Source organism: Dromiciops gliroides, chromosome 1 (genome assembly GCF_019393635.1).
Source record: "Dromiciops gliroides isolate mDroGli1 chromosome 1, mDroGli1.pri, whole genome shotgun sequence".
Classification (NCBI taxonomy): domain Eukaryota; kingdom Metazoa; phylum Chordata; class Mammalia; order Microbiotheria; family Microbiotheriidae; genus Dromiciops; species Dromiciops gliroides.
The window spans coordinates 185,398,615-185,416,761 of record NC_057861.1 but is presented as its reverse complement, the minus strand read 5'-3'; the positions used below and the strand labels follow the sequence as shown (position 1 = coordinate 185,416,761).

General features: G+C 39.6%; 1 long non-coding RNA gene across 1 annotated transcript in view; it reads right to left on the bottom strand.

Annotated features, from left to right (window-relative positions):
• Nucleotides 1-1,696: 1,696 nt before the first annotated feature.
• The window catches only part of LOC122743767, a 126,213-nt gene continuing 109,762 nt past the window's right edge, over nt 1,697-18,147 (bottom strand). The window contains exons 3-4 of the long non-coding RNA XR_006355020.1: nt 4,201-4,385; nt 1,697-2,032 (exon numbers count right to left, since the gene is read on the bottom strand). This is a non-coding gene — a long non-coding RNA (uncharacterized LOC122743767). The remainder of the gene's footprint in view (nt 2,033-4,200; nt 4,386-18,147) is intronic.

Here is an 18,147-nt window from a genome sequence, read left to right as displayed (position 1 = left end):
TCTCTTATTTTAGGTGACATTGTACAAATGATGTCAAGCCTTGAACTACTACAAAGTTTCCTCAAGGAAATCTACATGTGAAAAGGATCAATACACAATAGAAAAACATGAAATGCAGCCAGATAAAAAACCCAATGTATTAATATTAGTAGTAGTAATGATAATAGCTAGCATTTAGATAGTACTTTAAAGTTTGCAAAGTTTATATGTTAACTCATTTGAGTTGCATATTAGATTCACAGATACGTACATCTTTGTTGGCATGGTAGATGGACAATGAGTTAGGCCCAGAATCAAGTAATAAGAGGGAGAGATCAGGCTAGATCACATTGGAAAATTTACATAGGATCATAAGTAACAAGCAGTACCAAACTATTTGCTATACTTTAAAAACCTGTCTCTTAAATACCAGTGTTCTCCTAGGGAACCCAGACAGACGTAAATCATGCAATGCCATGATCTCAAAGCTACAGTTCCTGTGCACTGAGAAGGCATTAGAAAGACACATGGCAGCTACAAAATGTAGCAAACCACAATGTGCTCCCAAGAGGTGGAGCAAAAGACAGGATCGGGGATTATTTGTCTAGAAAAGGAGGTGGGCAGAAATGTAGTGAAAAGGAGAAGCAACAGATAGACAACCCACATACTACACTGGAAGCCCTGGAGGATTATAGAAATAATGGAACAGCTTCTAGCACATTGGGTAGATCTTAATGGTGAAAGCTGGATAATTCTTACATAAAACAAGAAGGCATAAAAGGGTTTTAATCTACATTCAGTTAGAAACAGAATCAAAATGTGAGAGATAGAAGGAACTTCGAGACCAGCTACCCCAATCCCTTTTTTACAGATGAGGAAACCAGAGAGATAAAATAATTTAACAAAGCTTATATAAAACCTGAAGCAGAATCCACATGCAAATGCAGGATGCAAACCCAAGTCTCCTGATTCACAGACCAGATCTCTTTTTATTTGACCTCTGGAGAAAGGACATGTACCCTGAGGTGTGCATGTATATGTATACATGTATATGATGGTTAAGTAACTTGTTCAGCCAGCTAGTAAGTGTCAAGTGTCTGAGGCTGGATTTGAACTCAGATCCTCCTGAATCCAGGGTCAATACCCTATCCACTTCACTACCTAACTGCCTCCCGCATACACACACAAACACATTTTTTTAAAGTTCCACAGTGATCACTACTGACCCAGTTTTCTTTACTGTCATGCTGTAATATACTATGCTAGTCTAGTAGGGAGTAGGGAGGAGGTAATTAGGGACCTGAATCAACTATTTACTCTTCTTCTTTCTTCCTCCTCCTCCTCCTCCTTCTCTTCTTCTTCTTCTTCTTCTTCTTCTTCTCCTTCTCCTTCTCCTTCTCCTTCTCCTTCTCCTTCTCCTTCTCCTTCTCCTTCTCCTTCTCCTTCTCCTTCTCCTTCTCCTTCTCCTTCTCCTTCTTCTTCTTCTTCTGGCAATTGGGGTTAAGTGACTTTCCCAGGGCCACACAGCCAGTAAGTGTTAAGTGTCTGAGGCCGGATTTGAGCTCAGGTCCTCTTGTCTCCAGGGCTGGTACTTTATCCACTGTACCACCTAGCTGCCCCCAAAGAAGGGTTTTTTGTTTGTTTGTTTGTTTTTGTTTTGGTGAGGCAGTTGGGGTTAAGTGACTTGCCCAGGGCCACACAGCCAGTAAGTGTTAAGTGTCTGAGGCCGAATTTGAACTCAGGTCCTCCTGACTCCAGGGCCGGTGCTCTATCCACTGCACCACCTAGCTGCCCCTATTTCATTGCTTCTTATCGAAGAAGTAGGCACTTTGATTTACATGCATGATATATAATTAGATTTTATTAATGACATCCTTCTGAAAGGAGCATCTTACTCTTTCTGATAATTGCCATAAAGACCTACCCCTATATGTGTAGGTTCTTTTTTTTTTTTCATTTGGAACTGTTTGTTTTTTTCTGTCCAATTACTACTACAATCATACTTGATGGTCATTGAAGTCTCTTATAACTGATCTCAGTAGCACCACAATACCTGGAAGTAAAGAAAAAGGACATAGAGGATCAGCAGAAATAACTTGAAACTCATTTAGATCAATCAGTAAAGCTTCCCAAAGTCCTTGAACTAGAACATAAAGCATATTCACTTTTTAGTATTCAACAATTTGAGTACAGACCCTAAAGCATTTTCCCTCTTCCCTTTTCACATGTTGGGGACATAATGGTTTATTGACACTTAAAATTTCTCATTCATTAATACATGACATTCTCATGTACATAGATTATTGAGTGTATCAAATTTGGAAGGACATTAGAAGAACACAGAGAAAAACTACTGGGACCCAAACTAAGCTGTCAGTTGACAAGTATCAGTTCTGCAAAACCTTTGTAGAATGTTGGAGAGACAGTATGGTCAAAGCAGGACCACTCACTGTAGCAATTGAAATGAAGGCTCTCTGGGTAAGTTTGAGACTGGCTCAGTTTCTCATACCCATTACGTGACCTATATTTGGTGACAAATGCCTCACCAAAGGAGTGATTATGTGGCAATATGCACAGTATTTGCATCAGCAAAAAGGAGAAAACTCATGCATAAGACTTGAGGAATCCAAGAGAGACTCTTGTTAGAAGACAGTCTTTACAACATACTGGAAACAGAGGGGAAGTGCAGTACTTCTCCAAATTAGATTTCAAGCTTTGACATGATGGTGTGGCAACTCTTCCAAAAGATGGCACCCCTGATTTCCATTTTGTATGGAGGATAGTCCCAGTTCTGACACATATCAGTGGTGCTCCCTTCTTTTGAGGGGTTCCAGGATAGTGAATTGAGTAAACCAAAATGCCATTTATCCTATCTGATTCCAGATATAAATTGCTATATTGGCTATCTCCTGCATCTATTTCTATGATTGGGGATCTTTAAGCACAGTACTTGTGATGAGAGTACAGGACAGAATTATTTCCCAACGTACTCAAGGTTGGCAAACAAGGGGGATATGGAGGATTTTCTCCATGATTGTGGGTATTATGTAGCTGTTTGTACCCAAGTAGATGTTTCAACTGGGAAAACAGAAAAACCTTCCCAGCTTGCTTCAGGAGTGAAAAGCAAAAGAAAGCAGTAAGCAATTAAAACCACATGGGGGGCAGCTAGGTAGTATAGTGGATAGAGCACCAGCCCTGGAGTTAGGAGTACCTGAGTTCAAATCCGGCCTCAGACACTTAACACTTACTAGCTGTGTGACCCTGGGCAAGTCATTTAACCCCAATTGCCTCACTTAAAAAAAAAAAAAACAACCACACAGGAATACAGTACCCAAGTAATATGGATTCAGGATCTTTCCAGGGAGTTTTGCCTCCGAATTGCCTGGCCAGCATGTCCATGGGTTGCTCTCTCAGAGTAACAATCAAAGATCTTATGAAGGTGTTGATGGCATTTCTCATTGGGATTCTACAATATGAATGTTAACTCAGAGCTTGTAGCGGAAGGGGAATCAAATTGTAATACATAAAGATACTACCAAGGAGGGAAAGGCCATAATTATTAATGTAGTCATGTATCAATTTGTATGCATATATGTATTTTCCAACAAGCAATACCAATTTATTTTCATTCCTCGGAGTAAAAGATAGCACTTACAGTTACAAAACTTGTACTACAAGAAGCAAATATATCCTTATATACATGTTAAGAACAGTCATAAAGACCACAAGCCAAATACTAAAAAATGAATCATAACAGTCATAGTCTACTTCCAACCATGGTGCAAAGAGGGCTAGATTTATCCCCAAAGGATCTGGGTTCAGAGTCTAGCTATGCTACTTGCTATCTTGGAGCCTTTGTACAAGTCACTTAACTTCTGTTCACATCAGTTTTCTCTTCTATAAATGTCCTAGTGTTTTAAAAAATTATTTATTTGTTTGTTTGTTTATTCATTCATTTATTTATTTATTTATTTTGTGAGGCAATGGGGGTTAAGTGACTTTCCCAGGGTCACACAGCTAGTAAGTGTCAAGTGTCTGAGGTCGGATTTGATCTCGGGTCCTCCTGAATCTAGGGCCAGAACTTTTTCCACTGAGTCACCTAGCTGCCCCCTTCTCATCTATAAATGAAAAAAGTTGGACTAGATGCTTTTTAGGATGCCCTCTAACACTCATCTATGAGCCTAGGAGCACTGGCCCCAAGAAAAGAGAATTTCACATTACCTGGACACATCGAACAAATCTGAAGACTTCCAGGTTGCATGAACTTCAATCATCAGCCAATGTTATTGCCATCACTACAAAGCTTCTCAACAATCTTGCTCATGTATTTAGGCAATTAATCCTCTGGTGCCATCTGAAGATTGTTGAGATGAAAAATGTGAACAGGATATGGAGGGCTTGGTCAGCTGCAGAGGTGGAGTGGAGAAATAGGCATGAGTTATATATGTCCAGTTACAAGAGACAGGAGAATTCAAGTCAGAGGGGTATAGTTCTTCCAATTCTTAGAATGTCTTTCCCAAGGTGTTTTTCCCCCTTCCCTATTTTTTTTTGTTTGTTTTGTTTTGTTTTATTTTAGTGAGGCAATTGGGGTTAAGTGACTTGCCCAGGGTCACACAGCTAGTAAGTGTTAAGTGTCTGAGGCCAGATTTGAACTCAGGTACTCCTGACTCCAGGGCCAGTGCTCTATCCACCCTTCCCTATTGATGTAGCAATCTGGGTGACTGATCATTTATATATTGAGGTGAGGGAGGGAGAAAATAAAAATGTTTCTACTGCTTTAATTTTTTATTTTTTACTTTGTTCCTCCACAAATCCCTACCCCCAATGCCTCGGGGTGTCATGGAATTAGCCTTTGGTCTGCAGTGGCTATGCCAACCCAATGCAGTCTCTGAAAGATCCTACCATTCTGGAATACTTTGATTACAGTTTCAAAAATAGGAAGAACTGAGGCAGCTAGGTGGAGCAGTGGATAGAGCACCGGCCCTGGAGTCAGGAGGACCTGAGTTCAAATCCGGCCTCAGCCACTTGACACTTATGACCCTGACACTTAACCCCAATTGCCTCACCCCCCTCAAAAAATAGGAGGAACCTAGCTATGGAGGCACAGAGAAGTGAATCACTAGTGGACTGATTTCTTCATGATGAATTATTTGCTCATGGAAACCCATAAAACCAAGAAAGATATGAAATTTTCTTCAGTCCTGTGTAGCCCCTCTTCTGCTTGTAATGTTAGCAGAGTATCAGAAAAGAAGGCAGAAAGTGCTAAGAATAATACAGTTTTTAGATTGTCTATAAATATTAATTTTGTTATTTGGCACTTTAAATGAGTAATACTTTGCAATTCTTTCTTAACTAAATGACCTATTTGATTTATAGTTCCTGTCTGATCTCTTGACAGAGAATGTTCTAGATTGGGACTCAAGCTGAATATCAGCACCCACAATCAGCCTGGGTAGTGAGGTGAATCCAGAGATGTTTGGGATATACTCTACAAATGCCTAAAACTAGGGAAAATGTCCGTTACTTAGTTAGGATGCCTATATTTTTTATTACGATAATTTGTAGTTGAAAATAAATAATCACTTTTCTTCCTTGTGCTAAATGTACATTTCCCCACAGCAGAAGTTCAACACAAGAATAGAATGGCATAATGTGGGATTCAGTGCGTATGTTTAAATTTATCTAAGTCCTCCTATTGATTTCCATTTTTCCAGTATCTATCTGGCACTTTGTCCCATCTCCATCTTCACTGACCCCTTTTTACAACCTTCTAATTTCCCAATACCAATTAATGTTCACACAGTGCTACCATACATCGTCCTGTCCTCTCAAGTCAAGGTTCCATCACTTATTGAAATTTGGTTGAAGCCTTTCTTACAGAAAAAGGTGTTTCTCTGCCATTCATTCGTTCATTCATTCTGGACAGCTAGGTGACCCAGTGAAAAGAGAAATGGGCCTGGAGTTAAGAAAACCTGAGTTCAAATCTATCAAGTGCTATCCTGAGCAAGTCACTTAACTCTGCCTCAGTTTCTTCATCTGTAAAATGGTGATAATAATAGCTCCTCCCCCCTCCCAGGGTTCTAATGAGGATCATATCCACAATGCCTGGCACATAGTAAACTCTATATAAATGTTAGCTATTATTCTTTCATTCATTCATTCACTGTTGGGGATGCTTTGGCCCTGGGACAGATCCAAAGATCATTATTACATGGCCTCTGTCCTCATGAAACCTATAAACTAGAAGTTCCCTTTCTTTGGGACGGAAATATCATATTTGCTGAGTATAGCCTATTTCCTTGGATGATTACCCCCTGACCTAAGAAGTCTAAATCTTTCATCCTGCTAGTAAGGACTACCAGTGTGCATCTGGATCTTTTATGAAAACCCCAGGCTTGTTTTTATATGTATTGGGGGCGGGGAATAAAATATTGTTTCAAAAAAACAGCAGGCTTTATACTCTTCTCTCTGATCACCATAATATTTGGTTTTTCTATTGATCTCTTCTATAATATTTGTCCTTCACACTACCTTATTGAAGCTATTCCTAGCCTTCCCCCTCCCCTTCATTTTTAGCCACCTTTGTGTGTTTTTAAAATTTGTGTCAATTTGCCTACCTTTGGTTTCTTGCAGAAATACTTGAGGTAGTAACAGCCTTAAACACTACTAAATAACTGATTAATATTTTCTGTTTGTGGAGAAAGGTATTATTATATTTTTCTCCTCTAAGCTTTAAAAAAAAACGGAAGGTCACCAAAATCAGAGAAGTTTTTCAGCCAGGCATTTTTATTATACCTCTCTCTTAGTGGGTCTAGAAAGCCTATCACTAATAGACACAATGAAGATGCATAAAGGATAAACAGGATGTTTTTTCCTCCTTGCTTGCTTTTAATCTCCTGCTCTAAATTATATTGGCCCATATATCAAAAATGACACTGATTATACTTCTCTCATTTAAGTTAGAATGGGGAATGCCCTAACTTCACCCCAGTTTTAAGGAAGCACACTCCACATACTCAGGTTAGATATCCATTCTTCCTGTCAGTTAACATTAGTTCACAAAGAAATTCCCTTCATATTTTGTAGCAATTCCTACTGCCATCATTTATAGAGTTTGCTTTTAATTTTCTGGCAAGCTTAGGGCCCATAAAAAAAGGGGATGAATTCTTCTCAGGCGATCCATCAATCCCCAGGGTACTGATAGTTGTTTTCTTTCTTTAAGAGGAAGTACCTTAACTCAGAACATTACTCAGATCAGAGTTAACTGCATCAACAAGACTGCCAGCTGTGAGGCTCAGTTATCACTAGGGTGGAGAAGCCTGGGCGTTATTTACATGGGACTGCTACCCTTCTTCTGCAGCTTTTATCTTCTCCTTACCATTATCTCCTCCTTGAGAGCCTCTGACTGGCCTGAGACCTCTCAAAGGCTGGAAAGAAGGCAAACATTGGGAGAGGGTGAAGAAGTAGAGTTGCAGGTTGTTGACTGTTAGAATAAGAGGGAGAAAGGATGAGTCACCCAAGTCTCCAGTCATAATTTAACTTGCTGTTGGATTGTCTTTTCAAGGACCCTCCTGAGAAGCCCCCTCTACCCCCTCAAATAGTCCTAGGAGCCAGAATTTCCAGTTAAGGCACTGGTGTGGGTGGCCTTCATGGGACAGATCATGGTCATCTGAGAATGCTACTAGAATTATCATGTTTAAATTAGGGTTAAAAAAAAGATGACCTTTTTTCATGCTTTTCAGAGCCAGCATTTTTCTCTCATAATAAATGACTATACTCTGAATTTGGAGTTCTATAAGTTAAATTTATAACTATGAACAATTCCTTTGTGAGTTACTGAACCTACTCAAGGATTCTTTATTTTTAATTTATTAGCAAAAAATATAGCTTTGAGTCAGCTATAAAGTGAATGGGTTCATACGAGATTACTAAGAACTAGGGAAAGAGATTCTAACAAGAATGTACCACCCACCTCCCAAATATTATCAATTATTTGTTTAGTTGTCTTGCCTTTTTTTCCCTCCATGCTCTCCTCCTCTTACCATTTATAGAAGAATAGAGATTGAGGAATAACTAGAAATATTTGTGTCTAAAAAAAAGTAGTGGAGCCAAGAGGTTGTGGAGAGGGGAGAAAGCAGGGGGCAGGAAATATGGGAGGCAGCAGGGAGGTTGATATTTCTGTTCCCATGTCCCAGGTAGTATGGAATGAGAGTAGCAGCAACCAAGAAACTTGAAGATAATAGTCTCTGTCTCCGTCTCTCATTCTGTGTGTGTGAGTGTGAGTGTGAGTGTGAGTGAGTATGTGTGGTGTGTGTCTCTAATTTAGAACTAAGTTTTTCCTTCATCAATGAACCTCACCCTTTTGGGCCTGCTCAGATGCCTTACTGTACTGTTGTATCAGGGATATATGAGGAGAACCCTTCTCAGTAGGATGCTTTCCTTTAGTACATTTGATGAGATTACAGAAGGGACATCTCCCATGTAGCTAAATATGCACATCAGTCCCTTAGTGAGGGACATAAGCCTTGCAGAGAGGACAGACACAGTGAACTTCTTATTGGTCCCCAGTGACTTGGAATGATTGGCAACTGAGGGTCAATAGGGATGGATCCTTGTTGGAGGACTATTTGAGTGTTTGATGTTTCCTATATTTATTCATGTATGCCCTTTTTGTTTTCACTGGTAGAGGAAATTATTAAAATGGCCTCATCCTTAATACCCATATTGTTGAGTTAAGCAGAGACTGCATTCTGTCCTATGACTTGGGCCAATCACTCTACAAATCTCAATTTCTTTGGCTGTCAAATTGGGAAGATAATCCCTGTTATTGTAATCCACTGGGGTTATTGGGAGGATCAAATGAGACAATGCAGGTGAAAGCCCAGCCTTGAAAACCCTAAAGTGAAATTTAAAGGTAAAGAATTCAAATTAAATTTTTTGGTTGCCATACCACACTTCTGAATTTTTAGGGCAATAAAGACCCCAGGTCTTTTTTACAAGTAACTTTCTTGCCATAACTCTCTTTTGGACTTGTATGTATTTGAAATTTAATAAAGATAAACATTAAGTCCTACATTTAGGTTCAAAACATTCTTAGCTATGACCCTGTTAATTAAGATTATGAAGTACTTATTTAGACTTTGAAACTCATTCACACCATTACCCCCACAATAGCCAATCTGTTGTCAAATCATGTCTTTTCATTTTGTACCTTCATAACAACTTGGCTATCCCCCTCTTTTGTCCACTCACATAGCCACCCCCTTCTACTTCATTACCTCTCACTGGGACTATTGCAATATTTTTCCTATTGGTCTCCACACCTCAGTTCTCTCCCAGTCCTATCCATTCTCTATTTAGCTGTTGAGTTTTCCTGAAGTACACATCAATAAACTCCACTGGGTCCCTGTTACATCCAAAATCAAATATAAAATCATCTGTTTGGCATTTAAAGCCCCTTATAACCTGGCCCAATCTTAGCTTTTCAGGCTTCTTATACTTTGTTCCTTTTCATTCACTCTATGACCCAGCATTAGTTGCCTACTTTCTGTGGCTCATACAAGAAACTCCATTACCCAACTCAGTGCATTAAGAATCAACTCAGGGGGCAGCTAGGTCATACAGTGGATAAAGCACCTGGATTCAGGAGGACCCGAGTTCAAATCTGACCTCAGACACTTGACACTTACTAGCTGTGTGACCCTGGACAAGTCACTACAAGCCCTACAAAACAAACAAACAACAACAACAACAAGAAACAACTCAAATACCAACTTCTGGAAGGAACCTTTCTATGTCCCACTCCCTTTATCACCCCCTAGTCCCTTCCATTTGAGATTACGTTACATTTATTTTATATATACATAGTTAATTGTATGTTGTCTCCCCCATTAGACTGAATTCCTGGAGTGCAGTGACAGTGTTTTTTTACCTCTGCTTTCACAATGATACAAAAAGTATGGCATCTGGCACATTGTAACACTTAATAAATGCTTGTTCAGTGACTTGATTCATTCGCTGACTGACTAATGAAAGATCTGTCCTGTTAAACAAAATCTGATAAATAATGAATAGATAGCTTGTGGGGTAGAGACATTCTTGCTAATGCTGAAATCACACACAGTGTCCGTAGTTAACTCTAAAGGTAGGGGCAGCTAGGTGGCGCAGTGGATAAAGCACCAGCCCTGGATTCAGGAGTACCTGAGTTCAAATCCGGCCTCAGACACTTGACATTTACTAGCTGTGTGACCCTGGGCAAGTCACTTAACCCCCACTGCCCTGCAAAAAAAAAACAAAACAAAACAAACTCTAAAGGTAGAAATGCCGTAGTAGTTTTAGGATGGATGGGGAGAGGGAAGGTGCCACTGAGTCAGATGGATCAGGAAGATGTTCCCACAGTTGTCTTTTATGTATTCTTTCCTTCCCTGGCTCTCTGGCCCAGCATTCCTAGAGGTGCAGGATCTAGGATCTAGAGTTCATTCTCACTAGGCTTTGTACCCCATCACCCCTGACCTGCATCTCTTCCCCTTCCTTGTGGCAAGATTCTATTTCCGTTGATTCTCATGAGAGACAGTATGGTGTACTGGATAGAAAGGTAGCTTCAAAGTCAGGATGGCCTGGCTTTAGGTTCTGGCTCTGACATGGAGTAACTAAAATCCCAGCTCATAACCCAGAGTTTTCATTAAGTCCAATCTTAAAGCACCCAGAACAATTCTTTTCTTTTTCTTTTTTAAGGCTTTTAAAAGGGGATCTATACTTAGAAAATATAGCAATCACAAAAGTACAAAGATTTCATTCCAACATCTTGAGAATACACTTCTTTCTACCACTGGAGTCTCTTGGGGAGAGTTGGTCCAGTCTTAGCACAGTTTTCTACATAATATTGGTCTCACCAAGTTCATATCATACCAAGAAATATCATAACAGCCAGATGATTCCTCATCTCAGCTACAGCTGGGTTGAGTCCTGAAAGTCATTCCTCAAGGTCAAAGTCATTTTTTGGTGCTCTGGGCATCTGACTCCTGGCATGGACTCAGTCCCAGAATTCTGGAGACTCAGTCTTATGACCTCTGGATACACCCTAGACAATTTGGCCAACCAGAAAAGAATTGGTTGTTGAAACAGAAACTCTGAGAACTTTGGAGGAAAGTGACCAACGAAGTCAAGTCAATAAGCATTGATTAAGCACAACCCTATATTATATATGGACACATTATGCTAAGCACTATGAATAGAAAGAGAGGAAAAATAGTCCCTGATCCCAAGGAGTTCAAATTATAAGGGAATCCTGCATAAATAAAGACAATGTTCTTTAATCTGAGCTGCACCCTAGATGGGGGGGGGAAGAATTTCAAGGAGTTCGGAAGAACAGGTAAGAAGATCCCATGGCATAATGTTCTGTAGGAAAATAAACCCCAAAAGATATGGGAAGCTCCCAAGGATAAAATTCTGAAGATACAAGCACAGCTAATTTTCATGAGGAAGAAAAGTTCAGGAACAATCTAAAGAGAAAGGGAGTTTCCTCAAACAACTTATAGTTTTAAGACATATGCACAGAAGATGGAAGTAAGGTCAAGTAACTGAGCATGAATACAAGAGTTGCACAGTCTTGTAAGAACTCTGCCAGGGATGTCAATTTTCAGGCTGAGCTGAGGTTAGTGATGAACACTAATGAGAAAGAGGTTTTGTCTGCTAGTGTCATGAGGAAAATCAAAACCCTAGGAGCAAAGTTCAGGGTACATGGAGCGATAAGACATGGCAGAGGGAAGGCAAAACTGTTCAACTTCTGCTTCTAATTTTCCTTTATTTTCTTTTTCTTGGTAGAGAATGTTCTTTAGATAGAGAACAGAACAAAAAGGTTTTAACAGGGAGTTGAAACCCAAGATAAGTGAGGAGGTGAGAAGATGATGCCATAACCTAGTCTAGTCAAGATGGCTTTCTTTCAGTTCCTCATACACAATGTTCCGTCCAGCTTCCTGACCTCTGTCTGTCCCCCATGGCTGAAATACTTGATCTCTTTAAACTCACCTCTTAAAATCTTTAGCTTCCTCCAAAGTTCAGTTTAGTGCCCCTGCTGATACAATGTGCTTTTGGATTCTACTCATACCCAATTAGCTTAAATTTACTCTGTATATAATAATAATCATAGCTCACATTGATATCACTTTATGGTTTGCGAAGTGCTTGATATATTTCATTTGATGCTTACAACAACTCTGTAAGGTAGGAAACATGATTATCTTTATTTCACAAATTGGGGTTAAATGATTTTTCCAGATTCACACTGCTAGTGTCTGATATAAGATTTGAACTCCATTCTTCCTGACACTAAGTAACGGCAGTCTGAGAAGCTGCGCGATCACCTCACTCTGATTCAGTTTCCTCATCTGTAAAATGAGCTGGAAAAGAAAATGGCAAACCACTCCAGTATCTCTGCCAAGAAAGGGGTCATGCAGAGTTAGACATCACTGAAAATGATGGAACAAGTTTCTCTCTCTCTCTCTCTCTCTCTCTCTCTCACACACACACACACACACACACACACACACACACCACATATATATAAACATATATATAAACACATTAATATGTATCTATATACAGACCATATACATACACATACATATATACACAATACACATATATACATATATATACACATACTTACACGTGTATATGTTTTTTCCTCCAATTCAATCATAAGCTTCTTGAGGGCAAAGATTACTTCATTTTTGTCATTGTATCTCTAGCATCTACTGCAGTACCTGACACATTGTAAATGCTAATAAATGAGGGTTTTTTTTAATCAATTGAAGTCACGGTAAAAGTACACTGAGCTACTCAAGATACAGAATGAGACATATATCTTTAGATATGAACAATATAGAAATTTGTTTTCCTGAATATTCAAATTTGTTAGAAGAGTTTTGTTTTAATTCTTTTTTATTTGAAGGGAAAGAAGGGAGAAAAAATGAATGCTTCTTAATTTTAAAAATTAAAGGGTTTTTTTTTTGTTGTTTTTTGGGGTTTTTTGGTTTGTTTTGCAGGGCAATGAGGATTAAGTGACTTGCCCAGGATCACACAGCTAGTAAGTGTCAAGTGTCTGAGGCTGGATTTGAACTCAGGTCCTCCTGAATCCAGAGCCAGTGCTTTGTCCACTGTGCCACCTAACTGCCCCCTAAAATTAAAGGTTTTTTTGTTTTGCTTTTGGTGAGGCAATTGGAGTTAAGTGACTTGCCCAGGGTCAAACAGCTAGTAAGTGTTAAGTGTCTGAGGCCAGATTTGAACTCAGCTCCTCCTGACTCCAGGGCCAATGCTCTATCTACTGCACCACCTAGCTGTCCCAAATTAAAGGTTTTTTAAAGAAGAAATGGATGTCAAAGGTAAAACTTCAACCCAGGTCATTCTGATTCTGAAATTAGTTTTCTATCTAGTAGACCACACTGTCTCTCATGAGAATCAACAAAAAGATCATCTTGCCAAAAGAAAAAAGAAGATATTCAGGCTAGGGGTGGTGGAAAAGAAAGCCCAATGAGAATGGGTTCTGGATCCCATTTCATGAGCATCTAAAAGTGCTGGGCTAGAGATCTGAGAAAGAACAGAAGGCTATTATAGAAAGGACAGCAGCAGAAGCATCTTCCTGTTCCATCTGTTCCACCTGACCCAGTATCTCCTCCTCCCACTCATCCTAAAACTACTAAAACACTTTTACCCTCAGGACCAACCATAGGCACTGTGTAATTTCAGCATTAATAAAAAAATCTCCATTTTATCCATTAACTGTGTAGGGGCCAAATTTTAATTGGGGAGTGTTAATTAGGTGGCTCACCGCAATATTAGGGCAAGGAAGGAGATTAACAGCCTCTTTCAAAAACAGAACAGGGTTTATTAACAGGAAAACAAATTCAAAACTAAAATAAGATTAATAGAACTAGGGACAAAGGAAAATGGGAATGGGGAAAGGAAAATTATACAACCTGCAATCACACCACCGCCCAGGACTCAGCAGAGCACACAGCTACGTCCCCTCTCTCTACAAATCACATGCCAGAATGGCAAATATCCTCCCTTCTCCTTCCCAGAAAACCCCTCTCTCATAGGAAACAGGGTGGTCACACACACACACAGCCCCAAGCTAATTGGCTTGCAGCCCTGATTGACAGAATTAACAGACAGTTGTAGGTTATAGAATGGCCAGCCTCCCAGCTTCCACAGGCCAAGGGTCACCTGACTGCCCTCACCCAGCTTCCCATCATTATAATTTTGCCAGGCCCATGTAGGCGTTGGCACATGGAGATGACCTGAGCTGCCGACGCCATGGCATCAGCTATAGCCATGGCACACACCCTGCTGGTTGCTGAGGCGAAAGTGCCTGAGCCCCAGCCAGTGCACACTGGGGGTTCCAATCCTAGCCAAAAGACGGGGTCATAAAAATTTCAAATCACAATTAATTCTTTACAACTTTTTACTGAAATTTATTTATCAAGACAAGCCTTTCAATATACAATGAGGACTATTATTATTACATATAAGACAAATAAAATTTAATTTAGGAGTAGGACATATACTTATAGCTAGAGGGAAAGGAACACCTCACATAGAGGTTGTGCTTCAGCTGAGCTTTGATCGAATGCAATTATATCTATTTATCTATCTATACATTTAGCTAGCTAGCTAGATAGCTAGCTAGCTAGCTAGATAGATAGATAGGGATAGGCATAGGCATAGATAGAGAGATAAAGTGCTTCGCAAATCTTAAAGCAATGCATAAATTATAATTATTGTTAATTAATAAAGTAACCGTGATAATAAAGATAACTCCCTGCCTATAAATTGTTACCACACATGTAAGGAGTTTTGTATCTGCCACACTGTATTAGACAGGGTAGGCCCCAAGCAAAATTGTAAGCAGGAAAAACTTATACTTGGCTTCCTCTGACTTCCTTCTCCATCCTCCCTTCTCATTTTTTGATACTTCCTTTTTCCTCCCATTCAATTCCAACTATCTTATTTGTGGTTTCCCACACTGACTTGCCTTTTCCCTAAAGTACCATTTCCCTCAAATCCCTATCAAAACTCTCATTTCCCTCAATGATCTGTTATTAGATTTTTGCCTTGGAAGGGAGTTTTGGCCCAGAGAGTCAAGAGGATGATGAACTGATCTATAGAACAGTTAAGTGGCACTTCCTTTACAGAAGGTAAAGTATTATTGCTGGTATTCTTGCTGGACACTATTGTGTCCAGAACAAGGTAGAAAGGGGACAAGATGGGACATGTGTGGCTGTATAGGCCTGGTTGGGCAGTTGGATGGAATGTGAAGGTGGAGCTTGTTTTAGGATCTGCAGCCAGATAGGCTAAGTGAGTTGTCACCAGTCAAGATGTTGTGTCCCTGGAGCAGGAGTTCCAAAGATTCAGAAGATGAATGTGTTAACTTCTTCAGGAATTGGGACATAGATTCTGGAGATAGAGATCCAGTGGAGTAAAGAAGGTGTTGATCTACCTGGAGAGAAGCAGGGTAGAGGCATCAGGCAAATGGCAAGATGGTCTGGGAGAATGGCTGGATGGAAATGAGAAGAGGAAACTTGTCTCAGCCATGTAAAACTAATACTATTTACAGTAATTAATATGAATTGTTTGTTATTTGTGCCTAATTAGCATGCTGCACAATAACAATTATGTTTATCATTAAATTCAGCATAGTTACTTTGCTTTAGTTTTATGTGATTAGAACAATAAACACTACAAATGTATGTTCTATCTTTATGGCTTATTATTCATGCAGCTTAGTGATTTCTTCACGTATAATTGTGGTGCTTTGTTCACAATAACCAATTGCCATTTAACTTTTAAAATTATCAATCATTTACAAATTGGCCTGGATTAGTTTGGTCCTACAAAAACCTATCTAATAGTAGTTTTGTTCTTGTTGTTCAGTTATTCAGTTGTGTCCAATTCTTCTTGGCCCTGTATGTGGTTTTCTTGTCAGATACTGGAGTGATTTGCTATTTCCTTCTCCAGTAGATTAAAACAAACAGAGAGTAAGTGATATGCCCAGGGTCACACAGCTAGTGATTATCTGAGGCCAGATTTGAACTCAGGTCTTCCTGATTCCAGGCCCAATGAGCTATCCACTGAGCCACTTAGCTCTCTCCAAGGCCAAAATCTAATAACAGATCATTGAGGAAATGAGAGTTTTGATAGAAATTTAAGGGAAATGGTACTTTAGGGAAATGGCAAGGCAGTGTGGGAAACCACAATTAAAACAGCTGGAATTGAATGGAAGGGAAAAGGAAGTAACAAAAAATTATAAGGGAGGATGGAAAAGAAGGTGAGAAGAGGACAAGTATAAATTTTTCCTGCTTACAATTTTGCTTGGGACCCGCCCTACCTAATACAGTGTGACAGGTGCTAAGCAAATACTCATGGGTGATACTATTAATGATGTAATGAGGGAGCAGAAAGCTAAGTCTATATTTCTTGTTAGACACAGACAAGCTTTGTAGGAATATAGATATATATTCCTATCTATCTATCTATTCCTATCTCTAACTATCTATTCCTATCTCTATATCTATCTATTCCTATCTCTATCTATCTATCCCTATAGGTAAAAAATTATTAGATAAAGAAAAATTGAAATGGAATATTCTATTCACCCCACCCCACCTTACCCCCAAGGCTTTGTCTACCAGGTAAAAGAAATTGAAATAGAACTTTCCAGAACAGAATCCCATTGTAGCCAGTGAAGACAGATGTATAACAATCCACATGAATGATGTCTAAGAAGAGATAGTAATTAAGAATCCACACTCTTGCCCCTCTAGCAAAGCCCTTCATTTTTTTCCCTTTCTGTTTTTCTGTACTCCCTTCTTCACTGACCTTAGTTACTTTGTGCCTATAACTATTCTATTTTCTCTCTGTAGGTACATGTATCCATACACATATATGCATAGAAATACAAACATGCATATGTACATCATTACATATATATATGATAGATACACACAGAGACACACACACGTACCATTTCAGCAATACCATAGGTATATATGTACTTGTAAGGGGAGTAATCAACCAGAGCACATGTATCACCAGAAGTGGCTCTAGTTCATGCTCAACCTCCCACATTCTCCATGGGAAGTGCTTCAGTCAGCCGCATCATGGGCTTCCCTGATTATGTCCTTTGCATACCGTTTGCCTAATGCAATAATATAAATGAAGATGAGAGTAGGTAAGATATGAGATTGTACTGGCTTGCGTGATCTGGACTGCCTTCAGAAACTCAGGTCACCAGATACTGTAGCCCCACATATATTACCATTTGTAAAATTAACCAGGGTGAGGGGGGTGGGGCAGGAGATCATATATCCCACTTTGCCTCGCTCCTGGACTATATTCTGGCATTAATGTTGTTAAGTATCAGGTGACTGAGTTCATAAAGGTTTTATTTTACTTATGCATGTGCAAAGTGAATCCAATGTCTGCTAAAAGACATCAGGCCGTCAAGACAGAGCCCAATAATAAGTACACTCGTGCGACACTTTCGAAAAGGACAAATGGAAACAACAGTCCAAGTACAACTATAAAACTCTACAATTTCCAGGCCTAGGCCTGTCTCTTTTTTGGAAATGTTCTAGTCTCGAAGAAAAGTGTGGGGAGATCGATTATCCTGACATTCAGTCTCCTTTAGACAAAGAGCAAAAGAAGCAAGGCGTAAGGGAATAATAAGCATTTATATAGTGTCTACTGTATGCCAGACACTGAGCTAAGTGCTTTACAAATATTATCTCACTTGATCTTATAACAACCCTGGCTAGGTTTGTGCTATTAGCCCCATTTTACATTTGAGATAACTGAGGCAAACAGAGGCTAAGCAACTTGGCCAAGGTCAACACAGTGTCTGAGATAAGATGTGAATTCAGATCTTTCTAAACTCTAGGTCTAGTGTTCTATCCACTGTGCCACTCAGTTTGCCATAAAAACAGAACTGCCCCCCACTTTTATCTTGTCCATTCAGGACACTACATGAAAAACTTAAACCTGGCAGCAGGGGTCTTCTGCTCTCACCTCTTAAGGTCTCCAGCACCCAGGCAACCTTATGCCTTCTCCTGTGCTGGCATTAGACAGAAAAGGAAGTTACAGGAGATACTCATCAGCTGCAGACTCAGC